This window comes from Pelodiscus sinensis, chromosome W (genome assembly GCF_052426305.1).
Source record: "Pelodiscus sinensis isolate ZL-2025 chromosome W, ASM5242630v1, whole genome shotgun sequence".
Classification (NCBI taxonomy): Eukaryota; Metazoa; Chordata; order Testudines; family Trionychidae; genus Pelodiscus; species Pelodiscus sinensis.
Genome location: NC_143084.1, coordinates 13,316,327 through 13,331,779, shown reverse-complemented (window position 1 = coordinate 13,331,779; position 15,453 = coordinate 13,316,327). Strand labels below are relative to the sequence as shown.

The 15,453-nt window shown below is 46.6% G+C and overlaps 1 long non-coding RNA gene across 2 annotated transcripts in view; it reads right to left on the bottom strand.

Annotated features, from left to right (window-relative positions):
• Positions 1-2,221: 2,221 nt before the first annotated feature.
• The window catches only part of LOC149520877 (uncharacterized), a 37,146-nt gene continuing 23,914 nt past the window's right edge, over positions 2,222-15,453 (bottom strand). Inside the window, exon 2 of one of the 2 annotated variants that reach the window (XR_016348250.1) lies at positions 2,222-14,068. This is a non-coding gene — a long non-coding RNA (uncharacterized LOC149520877). The remainder of the gene's footprint in view (positions 14,069-15,453) is intronic. The other variant, XR_016348251.1, reaches the window with a different exon arrangement.

Genomic DNA, 15,453 nt, shown 5'->3' with positions numbered 1-15,453 from the left:
CTACCGGGCAGTGCCCCAGCTGTTCTGTCCCAGGCTCCAGATTCAGCAGCTGTTGAAACTGATCAGGCTGATTCCAGGAAGCTGGGGGCAGAGCAACTCTGCCTCCCGCTTCCTGTAGTCAGCCCCTGGTCAGTTTCAGTGGCAGCAGCTGAATCTGGAGCCAGTTCCGACTTACATACAAATTCAACTTAAGAACAAACCTATACAGGCAGTCCCCGGGTTACGTACAAGATAGGGACTGTAGGTTTGTTCTTAAGTTGAATTTGTATGTAAGTCGGAACTGGTTCATATTGTACGGGAAACTCTAGCCAAACATTTTTTTTAGTTTTGGATAGCATAGGGAAAGGTTAACTCCCCTCTAATGTTTGTTTTGCTGTCTGTTCCCCTGTTCAGAAGATTTCACATCTATTTCTGTCCCTGTGACAAACTCAGGACTAAAGGAGTAACTCATCAAATACCAAACAGCTCTGCACCATGCTTTGAGCTAATAGCTTTATTTCCACACACCACCCAGGGTTCTAGGAGGAGGGTCCTTTTTTTGCTAACACAATGAGGCCAGCACTTTGTTTGTTTTGGTGGAGTCTTTGTTTGCCCAGGGAGCCCAGCATGTATAGGGGGAGGAGGGGCGGAGAGGCTGCTTTTGTCTGCTGTTCCGCAGCCTGTTGCTCAGGGGAGGGGGCAGCCTGTTGCTGGCAGGGGGGGAGGGGGGAGGGGGGAGGCGTGCAGGATGCGAGGCCGCGGGGGGGGGGGGCAGCAGGTGTGGGGAGGCACTTTTCCTCTGCCCGGCAGCTCTGCGGGACCCCAGTCGGAGCCGGCCCGAGGAGGAGGAGGATCCTAGGACCCAGGTGAGCGAGCCCCGGGAATGCTGCTGTGCATGTGCGGGAGTTGCCTCACCCCGTTCGTATCTAGGGATCCGACGTAAGTCAGATCCACGTAAGTCGGGGACTGCCTGTAGTCCCTATCTTGTACGTAACCCAGGGATTGCCTGTATACTGACTGGGGGAACAGCAGCACTACAGACAGCTCTGAGTGCGAGCTGAACTTAGACCTGGGTGAGGCCCAGGTCCAGTGGCTGAAGACTGTCCACAAGGCTAATACAAGCACTGCAGACAGGGCTAGTCAGACCCTAGCCTCAGAACCTTGTGAGGACCAGACAGGGCAGCATCTGGGGAAGTGACACAGGGAGCAAGAAGGTACCAGACAACCAGGCAAAAAGCTTACCCGACACCCCTTGGCCACAGAGGAGTGCTCACAAACAAGCTGACCCTGTTACAGAGTGCAATAAACTTCCTCTCACATGCATGTTTAAGTGTAAGTATCATTGCCCAGATCTCACAGCACCTTTGCCACTCCCCAGGAAAATGCATCTGTTCATTCAAGCTTCCCCCAAGAAAGCAATGTCTTTCTGCCAAGCGAGCCAGGTAGTGATTTCCATTGCCTGGCTGGAGACCTATCATAAACATCCCTGTCCTATATAATCCTGCTGCTGCATGGCAGGGTCTCATCATGGCCATGGAGTGCCTAGCCATCTATAAGATGTGCTTTTACCGTGTGCAAATCACCTAACTGCCTTGATCGATTAGTTGTTCAGCTGGTTGTGACTTTAAGGATGGTTCCATAACTTATTCTAGGCATGAGTGAGAAACTGTTTAGCTCCCTTCATCCCAAAATGTGCTTCTTTCGTAAAATATATTTGGGGCATTGAAGGTGAGAATCTCTCTTTAACAGAGTTCACACTTTTGTCTAGTTAACACTCTTACCTATAACTTCCAACACTTGTTGCACGTAAAGGTGACCACCAATCTAACTTCTAGATACAGATTCTAAGGGATCAATTTTTTTAATCTAAAAACATTTTATTTTTCTGCCACATCTTAGCCCCTTCAATTAGTAAAAGCTCCCAAGGTCAATCTCTTTTGTTAGACTTTTTTCTTATGAAGCAGAATTCCCCATGGTTTTTAACTGGGTGCTCTGAATACCCACTGTTAGCAAAGGTATCAGCAAATGAACATAGGAGAGGCTGAGGACTCTATGGGTAGTAATTCCATGCTCCAATAATAAGAATATAGCAGTAGGGATCTATTATTGACCACCTTACCAGGACAGTGATGGTGACTATGAAATGCTAAGGGAGATTAGAGAGGCTATTGTTGGGATTTTGCGGTTCCCAGAGACTCAGGTGCTGGGCAGAATCAAGGGTCTTCAATTCAATTCAATTCAATTCAATTCAATTCAATACTTTATTCAATGTGCACAAAGGGAGAGCCCCTGGTACTAAAATCAGCCAGAGCCCCTCGAGCAAGGAGCCCCTCCCCTTGCTGTTTTATAGCACATGGTTACAGGTTACATAACACAAACTTCTAAACCAATCAGATTCAACCTTTCCATATATGGCTTTGTTTGTCACATGCCCGCACCTCTCCAGTCCACATGCCGAGCTCACCCCCCTCCCCTTAGCCTCCCCCAGGCTGTTGCTAGGGTGGTGAGCCACAGCATGCCTCTCCATGCATACCCTTCAGCTCCCCCATTTGGTTTTGGGGCTAAGAACAATTCTTAGACCCCACTAACACCACTTCCTTGTATTTATTAGGAGCTATAATTGACCTTATCAACACTTAATTAATTACAGTTTTGGTAACAGAATTAAACAATACATTCAACCTTTAATACATAATGGTATCTACACTAAAAGTAATAGTAAGTCCCCATATCCATTGCGAAAACACAACTGAAATCCATCCCCAGGGAATCTCTGTTCCCACAATAGCAAACTCTTCTATCCACGGAATCACTGTAATTGCCTTACCACTTCTTTCATAATATCTTCCACAATAGGAAGTACGAGATGTTCAAGCCAGGCTTACTTTCCAAAGCTAAATACCCAAATCCACACCAGGTAGTGGAGTCTTTCTTCACTGTTATATCATCCATTAAATTAAACATTACATGCACCATTAAGTCAGGTCCCAACATTTGAGATAGGGCTTGTCCTGACTCCATGTTTCTTATATGCAAAACCCATCCTCCCAGGATGGAACATTGGTCCCATGGGAAAGCTATATAGTTATCTCCAGCCATTATTACATACTCAGCTACACTGGTGTCTATGACATGAGATTGGGAGTGGGTGGAAGGGCTGAGCCTCCAATCCAGGAGACCAACCCACAGGAATTAACACCTCTCCAAAGATGGAATAATCATTCCAAAATGCCCATTATCAATAGAGACCACTCCCCTGCCATCATGCAAGGTGAAGACATTCAGTCTTTGAGAACTGCGGCTCTCACCCAACAGGGCACCTGTGACACGAGCAAGTCTCCTATCAGGGCTACAACTTTCATGTTAACACCATGCCAGTATGATAACACCATTCCAGACCAATGCTTGCTCAGACATTTTAGTAGTTTTTAATAGATGGCTGAGTACAACAGTGAGGACCTAACCAACTATGTTGCTGAGTTAAGGTGATATCTAATTAATTAGACATGAGCCCTATTCTCACCACAATAAACTGTCATCCCTGCTACTAACAAATTTTCAACCCAGTCCCTATTATGAGATTTGATAGCTTGAGTAATGGCATTTACAACTGATCCAGTGGCTCCTCCCCAGGTGACTACATCAATAAAACACTTAACAATACTGAGAATGGCCCTCAAGGAGTCCATAGGGTAAACAGAGATTATTGTGCCCTATGTTGAGTGTCACCCTTGTATACTTTTACTCGTGACAGGTGCACCCAAACTGGAATTCCAGTGACCCGGGCTGCTGAAGGAGTTACCAGAAGAACCATGTGAGGTCCAGTCCAGGCTGGTTCAAAGGTTCGTTTTCTATAGGCTTTCACCAGTACTTGATCACCGGGCTGCACCTCACATGTGTCCTCTTCACTAGCCTTTGGGTCTGGTTCAGTTCGGGGGTCCTGTGAGACACACTGAGATAACAATTTGCAATATTCAACAAGCTGGTCACCCATGACATACAACTCCCCCGCTCCAATGCACAGATTTCCTGGCGTCCTCATCGCCCGCCCTGTCAGCATTTCAAAAGGAGATAAGGAATGTGGATTAGTAGGACTGGATCTCATAGACATGAGAACCACTGGTAAATTGGTGACCCAGTCTTTCCCTGTAGCAGAAAACATCTGTTTGGTTAGTTTGTTTTTAATGGTTCGGTTAGCTCTTTCTACTAATCCCGAACTCTGGGGATGGTAGGGACAGTGGAATTTCTGTTTGATCCCCAGTGACATGCATACTGTTTTCATCACCTTCCCTGTAAAGTGGGTACCTTGGTCACTATCAATGAAGCATGGAAATCCCCATCGGGGAATTATTTCGGTCATCAATATTTTAGCTACATCAGATGCAGTGGCCTTGGCCACTGGGAAAGCTTCTACCCACTTAGTAAAGTGATCCACGATCACGAGAACATATTCTTTCCCTCTGCACCTTGGCAGGGGTCCAATGAAATTTACTTGTAACTGTGTGAAGGGCTGTGTTGGTCTTGGCTGATGTCGCATTCTCACTTTCACTGTGGGAGCAGAATTACATTGAGCACATGTTACACACCTCCTCACATAATCATGCACATTTGCATTAAGCTTAGGATGCCACCAGGTGTCTGACATCCGGTGGATCACCCTCCGTGCTCCATCATGTCCCAACATGTGATATATTTGTATCATGGTTCCCATCAGCACATTTGGTAACACTAATGTGTTTCCTGGGCCTCTCCAAGTGTTATCATCACACAGTTTGCCTCCATTATCTATCCATAACCACTTCTCTGCCCTTGGTGCAGCATGTTGGATGTCCTGTAATTCAAAAAAGTTTGGGGTTTTTATGAGAGGCTGTGTTGCAGCAATCAATTGCATCTCTTTACCTTCCACTGCTGCTCGTTTAGCTAGTTCGTCTGCTCTTCGGTTCCCCTTACTATGAGGGTCTGTCCCTTTTGTGTGGGCCCTCACTTTTATCACTGCTAATTCAGTAGGTTTCTGCATGGCTTCATGAAGTTTCTCCACTATTCCCCCATTTTGTATTGGGGATCCTGTACTCGTCAGGAATCCCCGATTTACCCACAGGTTAACATAATCATGTACAACCCCAAACGCATATCTAGAATCAGTATATATGTTTACAGCATGACCTTTCGCAGCTTCACATGCTGCAACTAATGCCTGCAGTTCTGCTACTTGTGCAGATGCCCCAGGCAAACTGCCGTGTGCCACCAGCTGTCCATCTTGAGTACAAACGGCCCATCCTGTGTGTCGCTTGCCATCCACATAGAAGGAAGAACCATCCACATATAGGCAAGGGGCACCAGGTATTTCAGTTTCTTTTACCAATGGAACGTCCATGGGCTCTTCCTCAAGGCAACAATGATGTGGGTGTCCCTCATCTGGGGTAGGCATGAGGGTAGCAGGGTTTAACGATGACGCTCGTTGCAGATGTACCGAAGGCATTAGCAAGCTCGTTTCCCATCGAGTCCATCTTGCTACATGGACTGCTGAGGATTTCTTCCCTGATAAAATAGCAAGCACAGCGTGAGGTACAACAATATTTACATCCTGTGAACCAATAAGTGGTGTGGCCTGATTTAGGGCCATAGAAGCTCCTTCCACTGCCTGAAGGCATGGTGGCATTGCTTGAGTGACAGCATCTAGTGTAGAAGAGTAGTATGCTACTGGGCGCTGTTTATCCCCATGTTTTTGCGTTAATACTGCTGCCATATGTCCCTCACTGACATGCGTGTACAATGTAAAAGGCATTAATGGATTAGGAAGTCCCAACCCTGGGGCAGTACTTAGCCTTTTTTTCAATGTGGTAAATGCCTGTTCACAGTCAAGTGTCCATTCAATTGCCTCATGTGGTCCACCAGCACCCTTCAGGAGATTATTAAGAGGCTGGACAATCCTTGAATAATTGGGGATTTGAGTTCGGCAGAAATTGAATAGCCCCAACACTTTCCTAACTCCCCTGACCGTAGTTGGTCGTGGGCATGCATTAATAGCCTCCGTGCGGTCAACAGTTAAACGCTTGTACCCTTTGGATATTAGGTACCCCAGATATGATACTTCCCCCTTTGCAATCTGAGCCTTTCTAGCATTACATTTTACCACACTGTCTGCCAAGTGCTGCAGGATCACTTCTAAGTCTTTCATGTGCGTTTGGCGATCTGGTGAGGAGATAAGAAGATCATCAACATACTGTACAACACAAGAAGCCATGTCTGGCAGCTTTGCCAGCACATCAGCTAATGCTCTATGAAACAAAGTAGATGAGTTATGAAAACCCTGGCTTAGGCAAGTAAAAGTATATTGCTTCCCTTTAACAGTAAATGCAAACCAAAATTGACTGTCAGGGTGCACAGGACATTTTGCTTTTACCATGGTGAAAACATCAAAAGCATGCAGGCCTCCCACGACCATCCACTCCTGCACCTTTTCCCAGAAGGGTAGGTTTGGGTTATTAAGCTGCAAAGATGGCAATTCTTTTAACATGCTCTGCAAGTCAGATGGACTCATAGGAGTGTGCTCTAGGCGACTAACAGTAGCAGGGTCCCCTTCCCCTTGATTAGGATTAGGGACAGTGTGCACTCTCACTGGAGCCATAAAACCAGACTGATATCCCCACATTCCACGTGTAGGGTCCAAACGTGCTGAGGGACAAGATCTCTCTTCCTGCAAGGCTGTTTCTTTATAGTTTTTTGCTTCTGTTTGCAGTTTTTCTACCTCTGCTTCTAACTCTCCTATCCTTCCTTTTAGCATATTGCACTTTCTAACCAGCTGTTCATAATCAACAATTAAACACATGCCAGCCAATTTGTCCTTTGATAAATATTGTGGTTTATGCACAAAATCAGTATTGCCCACTTGTAATGGGGGTTGGTCATCCTTCTTTCTTTCAGTCACACAGCCAAGATATCTCAACAAGAAAACTAATAAACTTACTGCTACAATAGTGATAAAAGCACTAATTAAACACTCTTCATATTGTGGATCACTAAATCCCTTCATCTTTCCCTTTTTTTTAAACCTAAATAGCCTCCAATCTCAAAATATTTAAATACAATACTGTTTACAAACTAATAACAATTTCCAATTAGGAGATCTGGGCCAGCCAACACATTAACTAGAGGTATTTATGGCTATACCTGCCCCTACATTAACTGTTGGTCCTTATGGCCTCTTTGATTTCCCACTTCAACAACACTTAGTCAGAGGAACTTACAGCTTAACCCGCCCCCACACTAAGTACAGTGTCTTAAGACTGCAACCAAAATGTTACAAAACTGCAACAAACCCCTTAAATTCTCCAACACCCAGTTTCACTTACTACAAAAGGTGTGAGAGTCACCAGTCAGGTCAGGGACACACAACCAAATGAAAAATGAACAAAATCACCCTCCAACTTGATTGTAGGTCTTGATCCTGAAGGATATTTCTCACCCTGCTCGCTGCGCCAAGAAACTGTTGGGATTTTGCGGTTCCCAGAGACTCAGGTGCTGGGCAGAATCAAGGGTCTTCAATTCAATTCAATTCAATTCAATTCAATACTTTATTCAATGTGCACAAAGGGAGAGCCCCTGGTACTAAAATCAGCCAGAGCCCCTCGAGCAAGGAGCCCCTCCCCTTGCTGTTTTATAGCACATGGTTACAGGTTACATAACACAAACTTCTAAACCAATCAGATTCAACCTTTCCATATATGGCTTTGTTTGTCACATGCCCGCACCTCTCCAGTCCACATGCCGAGCTCACCCCCCTCCCCTTAGCCTCCCCCAGGCTGTTGCTAGGGTGGTGAGCCACAGCATGCCTCTCCATGCATACCCTTCACTATCAAATTAAAAAACTCAATAATAGTGGGGGATTTCAATTATCCCCATATTGACTGGGTACACATTATTTCTGCATCCTGTCCTGCAATGAAGTTTCTTTTCCGTTAAAAGCATTTTCGGAAAATCATGCCAGTGTAGACGTAGCCACTGTGTGCAGAGTTGGGGAGCCAGCTAGCAGAATAACCACTGCAAAACTTGTCTCTGTGTTTCCCAGAGACAAACTTATTCAATCTCAGTCCCCCTGAGATCCAAAAAGAAAAAAAAAAAAACAAGACTGGTTCTTCGCTGCCACCACTCAAGTGATTCCAAGAAAATCAGGGAAGAGATCACTTGGGAATCCCCTCCCTATGGTAAAACTCCCCCCTGTCCCAACCTCCGTTTTACTTGGAGTTGGGAAAAACAGAGGGAATCCACAGACAACAATGGACTCTGCCCTTATAACTAAGCACATAGTCCTAAGGACACAACAATCAACCAATACCGGTTAATTAAAATAAAAAAAACACTTATCAAAACAAAACTACAGTTGCAAGCATGGTAAATTGGCTAGGTGGTAAATAGCCACAGTTTGATATATACTCTGGGAAAGCCCTGGGCTGTAATACTTAGTTACAAAAGAGAAAAACAATTAGCCAGCTCAGACATGATTTCCAAACCCCCAAACAAGGAAAACAATAAACCCTGCCGGACTATCTAAACTCTTCCCTACTTACACATTTCAAGAAGCCCGTTCTTGGAGAGAGAGAAACATCTCCCATCTCCCTCAGTACCTGGGAGAAACTGTTCTCATCTCAAAGAGGAGAGAAAAAAGAACCCTCTTTCCCAGTTTGAAATTCCTACCTGCATTGTTATTGGCTGACTGCCAAAACACCCCTCTGCCCCGCCCCCAGCAGGTACCTTTGCTAGGTACCTGAGTTAACCCCTTAGTCACCGGGTGCTGGTCAGCACTCCTGATCATGACACATGGGGTGGGTGGATTTGAGGGGGGGGGGGCAGCAGAGAGGCTCAAATCTCAACAGTGCAGTTTTGCTAACATGCTTTGGGGGACTCTGGGTGGAAGGGTTAGTGGAAGGGAAATGTGGTGTTTTAAAGGGGCATGTGACTGAAGACAGAATGGAGGAGCTGAGGATCAAGTTTCCAAGTAAAAGGGGCACAAGGGGGGGAGGGATGTAAAGGGAAGTTGGTTTTGTTAATATAAACAATGCTCATAGGTTTCCTCCGTCTTGTTTTCTAGTAAATAAATGTAACATGCAGCTGGGATGGGCTCCAGTCCTTGTCATCTGCTTCATTAGCACTTCTTTTGTCACAAATTGCCAGCCCATATCCTGCCTTGGTTCCACACTGAGTTAAATCCATGGGAGTTCTGCATGTGGCTCAATGGCAGGAGATGGCCCTAAAAGGCAGCAGACTAATCTTCCTGCTGGGAAGTAACAGTAAAAATGGCAGGCTTCATTGAGATCCACCAACACCATTCTCAGTAAGGGATGGTTGACAACAGTGACAGATATTCCTAGAAGGACATTCTTATTGTGCATGGTTTATAGCAAATAGCTATAGCTACTAGAGGTATTAGACCTAATCACTGGAGTTTTCCTTTAAAGCCAGCGCTGGATTTACATTGGTCATTTTAAAGCAAATCTTGTATAACTATTTAGCAGAAGAATGTGTAAAACCCACACCCTAAATGATACTATGTAAGCAACACACAGGACTCCATTTACACTTCATGGTAACACTTCAGAGGTCACTTCACTGAAAAGCCTGTTTGCTTTCCTTGCCTCTGTTGTGGGGTGGTCAGCTGAAGGCAGTTGCCCTGTTTGCTGTTCTAATTACTAGTTCAAAAGAAAAGATGCAGGATGACATGGGCTTACGTAACTAAAAACAAGAATTTAATATGGTTCACCAGGCCTAGAGGAGCCTCCCCAATTCATGGTAAGGCAGGGGAGCCCCATGGCAGGCTGCCAAATAGTGCAAATTCCCCAGTGAACAAGCAACATTTAAAAAAGTCAAGGATCCAGCATCACAAAATGTACTTTGTTCACTTATTTTGGCAAGGGCAGCACCATTGTCATTATTTATGACACTCTGTTGTGGACCATCAATGCAGTACAGCATTTTGCAAAGGGGAAGAGGTTTCTGTGTGAGACCCTAGGGAACAGGGGCAGTGAAGTTGGACTGGAACAGGCAGGGGTAGGAGTTCCCCTACAGAGCTCAGGATCAGGGTGGAAATGGCAGGCGGTTATATCTCAGTGATCCAGAACAGTTTGCAGGAGCTGACTTTTGACTTATTTACCAATATTGATTTGCAATAGCCTTTAATTTGGAAAAGACTGAGGTGCTTGGGGCTAGGAGCACATTTTTATTTCATTACTGCTTTTTAAGCCTTGACCAGAGAGATTCCCCTTCTCAGCAACTCACCCCAGTGGAAGTAATCGCTCCTCTTTCTTCTTGCATTTGTCCTTTCCTGTTTCATTCACCAATTGAAAAATGGCCAAAGAGCAGCCCCTGCTTCACCTCCCCTTCTCCCTGATTCCTCACAGTCCTAGGAGCTTCTGAGTCAAAGGGGCCTCCAGGTCACAACCTCTGCAATCTTCAAAGCCCCTACCGCTTCCAGCAGCTGTCACAGCTCTCACTGACCATATCCCCAAAAGGTCAGCAAAAAAATAAACACTGGGGCCCAGCAGGTCCCCTTCCCATGCAAACTGGCCAGTCCCCTCCCCAGCCCCCATTCCATGCATAGCTAACACTTGGGAGACCCGTGGATTTTGCTCAGCTATGCAGAGCAAAATGCCCCAGCAAATAAAAGCACGAGGAGCTTCCTGGGCAGGCTGGGCGGGAAAGAGAAAAGCAGCTTCCTGTGCTATCCATGCCCACCCACATGCTGCTGAACCCTTTTTGTGTGTGCACAAAGTCTGAAGGTAAAGCTAGGGAGGGAGCAGACTTCCCCCTGGGAGACAGACTGACGAGAAGGCTCCATCTTTTATATCTGCCTGGGTGAGAGAGAGGGAGAGAGTATCCCAAAGAAATAGGAAATGAAGCATGGACTGTAAAAGCCTTTTCATTAGGATTAGATTGCATCCCTCCTGCACAGCTAGCCTGCATTCTGTGCTAATCTTCCCCTGCAAAAAGTCACAATGAAGCAGAAATCATGTCAGCAAGAAGTGCAGGTTCAACAGCCAGCATGGAAATGTACTTTACTAAAGGAAATACCCTTTTGAGTCTCTTCCTCCTGTAGCAAAAAGGTATATTTTAGTACTAGTTATAAGACTATAAGCATGATGTGATGTATAATGACTTGCTCATAAGTTCTGTCTGCTTCTATTGCACCGTTTCTCTTAATTAGACAAAGTGTACTGTAAGGACTTGCCTCCTGTTAGCATTACAAATGAAGTTGTACCCTTGTCTGTATCACAAACTAAGGGCACATCTACACTACAGTGTTAATTCGAGTTAACTTAATTCGAAATAGTTCATTTGAATTAAGCTAATTCGAAATAACGCATCTACACACAAAACCTAGTTTGAAATAGCGTTTTGCTATTTCGAAATAGCGCGTCCACACTGAGTGGACTCTGAACCGAAGTTAAGTCTGGCCGGATCCAGTGCCAGCAGGGCATCAGCTTAGGACTTAGTGTGTGGGGCTGCTGCCTGAGGCTAACTGAGCTCCATGCTTAAAGGGACCCGACCCCTGCCCCGGACAGACAGTTCTCAGGGTTCCCTGCTTGCTTGTCTACCTCAATGAGGGACAGCAAAGCAGTCCTGTCTTGGAGTGCCCTGAGTGCCTGAACTCGGGACACCACAGCACTCGGCCACATGGAACTAGAGTTGCCCCTGGGCACGCCGGTGCATCTCGTGGGGTCGTTGCCATCAGCCCAGCTGCACTTGCTGCAGGCTGCCATCTGGGGGGGTCCATCGGGGGGCTGTCAGGATCCAGGAGGCCCTGAGGGAGAGTGTCCACCATGAGGAGCCCTCAGAGCCTCCCTGGTCCTCCCCACTGGGGGCTCGTGCCCCATTCCTCCCTCACGTCCTTCCACTTACCCCTCCCTAGCCCCCTTCCTGATGTCAAATAAAAGACACGTATGTTCAAAAACAGAAACTGGGTTCATTGAACCAAACTGGGGGGGGATGGACCTCTGGGGAGACTGGGAAAAGGAGGTGGGAGAGGGGAAGAGAGAGGGCGGGAGAGGGGAGGGGGAAACCTGTGAGGAGGGAGCTGGAAGGGGGAAGCAAGGGGAAGAAGGGGGAGGGGAAGCTCAGGGCTCAGGGTTGGGGGTCTCACCAGACCAACTTGATTTTCATGCAAACCTGCTCCTGGGTTCACATGTGGCCTTTGGTGGCCAGGCTGGCAGCTATCCTGCCATAGACGGCCGCATTCCTCCGTCTAGTGCGGAGATCATGGATGTTGGGGGTATCCCCCCAAACCTGAATAAGGTCCATGATCTCCACCCTGGACCAGGAAGGCGCCCGCCTTCTCCAGCCCCTGTCGGGCACCTGGGAGCTGGCAGACTGCTCCTGGGGAGCGGTGGAGGGCTGGCTGGCTCATGTTTTGGGGCCTCTGGGTCAGGGGCTCCGGTGGCCACTGCTGGCTCTGGGCTGGCAGGTTTGGAGCTGGCACATGCACTGTGGCCAGGGTCTACCCCTTTAGTGGCTCCGGGGCTGGGGGAGAGGAGAGTAAGTTTTCCTGGTTGTGCCCAGAGTGGCCACCAGGGCTCCCTGGGAAGGGCTGGAGGCCCCCTATTTCGAATTAAGTGTCTACACAGCACTTATTTCAAAATAGCTATTTCGAATTTGGAGTTACTCCTTGTAGAATGAGGTTTACCAAATTCAAATTAAGTGCTCCACTCTTTCGAATTTATTTCGAAATAGCGGTTTGCATGTATAGACGCTATTAAAGTTAATTCGAAATAACGGCTGTTATTTCGAATTAACTTTGTAGTGTAGACATACCCTAAGTTGTGCAAGATTCCTTTCTTTCTGCTGTTCCTTTAGTAACTATTAATCTTGTGTGAAACACTGTAAAATTGTGTGGTGTGAGTGGAGGATGTGTGTGTGTGACAGCTTTCACAAATGCACAGGTAGTCAAGAAGTGGGAACCTTTAAGATAACCAGGAAACATGCATTGTGTCTGAGGCTGAATTGAATTAGCGGCATTGACAGAACACTGGAGACAGGCAGAGACCCTGAAGAGTGAGACACAATGATGGGCAGCCTGACAGTCATCATCAAAGGATAACTCCGGAAAACACAGAAGAACACCGATTGCATCATGACACTGCAATACCCACAGACTCCAATAGAAACTTACATATAGAAGAAGGGGAGCTCTGGCCATTAGGACTCTGGGTTCCGTCCTGCAAGCCAAGCCTCAGAGAAGCCTTGACTTACAATCAACAAGACCCTGACTCCTCGCTTAGTCAGCCTTGCCTGGCCAGCAAGACTGACTTGAGCCACCATGGACTGGTAACGATGCACCATCTGCAGGACCTGTGTGTGTGTGAAGGCATATGCTCTTTTCATTTTGTATTTTCAATAAATGCGGCGTATTGCCTTTTCCCCTAGAAAAGATCCCGTGTGCGTCTTATGAGCATAACACTCCTGCCCCACCCCCATCCCACAGTCCATTTCACCATAGCCACCAATAATCAAAGGGCTATTTCCTGGACTGCTCAGCCCACACATGCAGCAAGTAGTGCTCCAGTTCATTCCTATAGGTTCCAGCAGTACTCCCCCCCCTTCTCCCCTATCCACAAGCATTCCACTAGTCTGTACTCCACACCTCTTCCCCTGCCCACACTCTTCACTACCTCTGCCTGCCCCAGTCCCATACCCAATGACAACTTGAACCACAACAACCAGGAACCTTTTAAATTATTTTTTTAATCCACTTTGTGCTGCTGAATATTGGTAAGTTTCTGGCAACCTGAAATAAAGCTAATCTGTCATAAGGCAGAAAAATTAGTGAAATTACTTTATTTTTTGGACCATTACATTAACCTCTCCCTCTGTACCGATCTAGTAGACCAGGTAGAGACAGGCATTTAGGATACTGGATTTCTCTCAAAAACCTGCACTTCCTCTCACATTGATGCCAATTGTGCTGAGGTGTCTTCTGTTCTGTGAACTCTCCCAGCATGTCCGATTTCAGTGCCTGAGTGGTTCTGAGCAGCTCACCTTTCCCCGCCAGAGCGAATGAGCAGAAACTGATTCATAGTCCCAGATCTCAACTGCTTTATGGCTGAAAACAAAAATTACACAATAAAATACATCCTTTTTAAAGTCGTGGAGGAGGTGAGAGCAACCTAATTCTTAGCAAAGGGACCTCAGGGTTTTCGACCCAGCCCCCCACCCCTGCAGGCTGTCACTGGAAGAAGGCTGGTACCTGGCAGACCGACGCCCTTTCATTATTGCACTGCTAGCTACAAGTTTGACAGTAGTGCAACAGGGAAAGAGTGGCAGCCTGCCTGGTGGTTTTCAGTGCAGGCCATGCCTCAGGCTTGGAACAAGGTGGAGATTCCTTTGTTTATTGTAAGGACACAAAATGCTTTCCACACCTCTCCCCACCTCCCCAATAAAAGGAAGAGGAGGGAGTTAAAGCAAGGACAAGAAACGGAATCAGCTGTGAAATGAGAATGGTTCTTTTATAGTGGGAATCTCCCACCTGCACCCCCCACTCCCAAACCCAGCCTGGCTTCCCCAGGTCGATTGACACACAGCCCTGGGGAATGCAATGTATCAGAGCTGTCATTGCAAGCTTGTGGAGAAGGCTCAGACATGAGCTGCAGTTGTAAAAGGGGGGGGGGGGGGGCACGGTGCTCCCAAGGCAGCTCCAGCCCTGCTGCTGGAGGGAACTGATTGGAAACCTCTTTGGCTGAGGGCTGCTTTGTAATCCAGTCTGAAGTTCCCTCCCTCTATGCACTTTTCCTGGGCCTCAAAGGTCCTACAAGAGAGCAAGGGGACCACCTGAAAATACTGGTACAGGCCACCCACTCAGTCATTTCAAGCTTCTGTCAACCCCTCCTCTTTCAGCTGATAATTTACAAAGAGGAATAAGAGATTTAACACACACCCCCCCCACACACACACACACCACTTTCCCACATATCTTACCATAAAGCTTGCAGAAAAAATCTTTATCAAATAACCGTTCAGAGCCATTGCCCACATGTTCTGAGGGCTCAGGCTTCAAACTACTAGACAGAGAGGCATGGGCCAGCTACATGAACCACTCTCATTAGTTATTTACACATAGTATCATAATATAAATCACAGCTCCATAAACTGCTGCTTATGAGTCCAGGTGCTTGGATAAAACTTAGGGTACGTCTACACAGCAGGGCTTAACTCGAAATAAGCTATGCAAATTGAGCTACGTCAATTACGTAGCTTATTTTGAAATAGGGAGTATCTACACAGCACTTATTTTGAAATAGAGCACTCTTCCTCTGACTTCCCTTACTCCTCGTACCATGAGGGTTACAGGAGTCGGAGTAAGAAGTCCTCCATCTGGACAATATTTTGACACTATCAACTAAGCTAGATTTGTTTGGAAGGCTATTGGGATTCTAGCTTCAGCTGCTATATAAAATGCTGGTTTTCAGACTAAGGGTGTCTCTACACAGC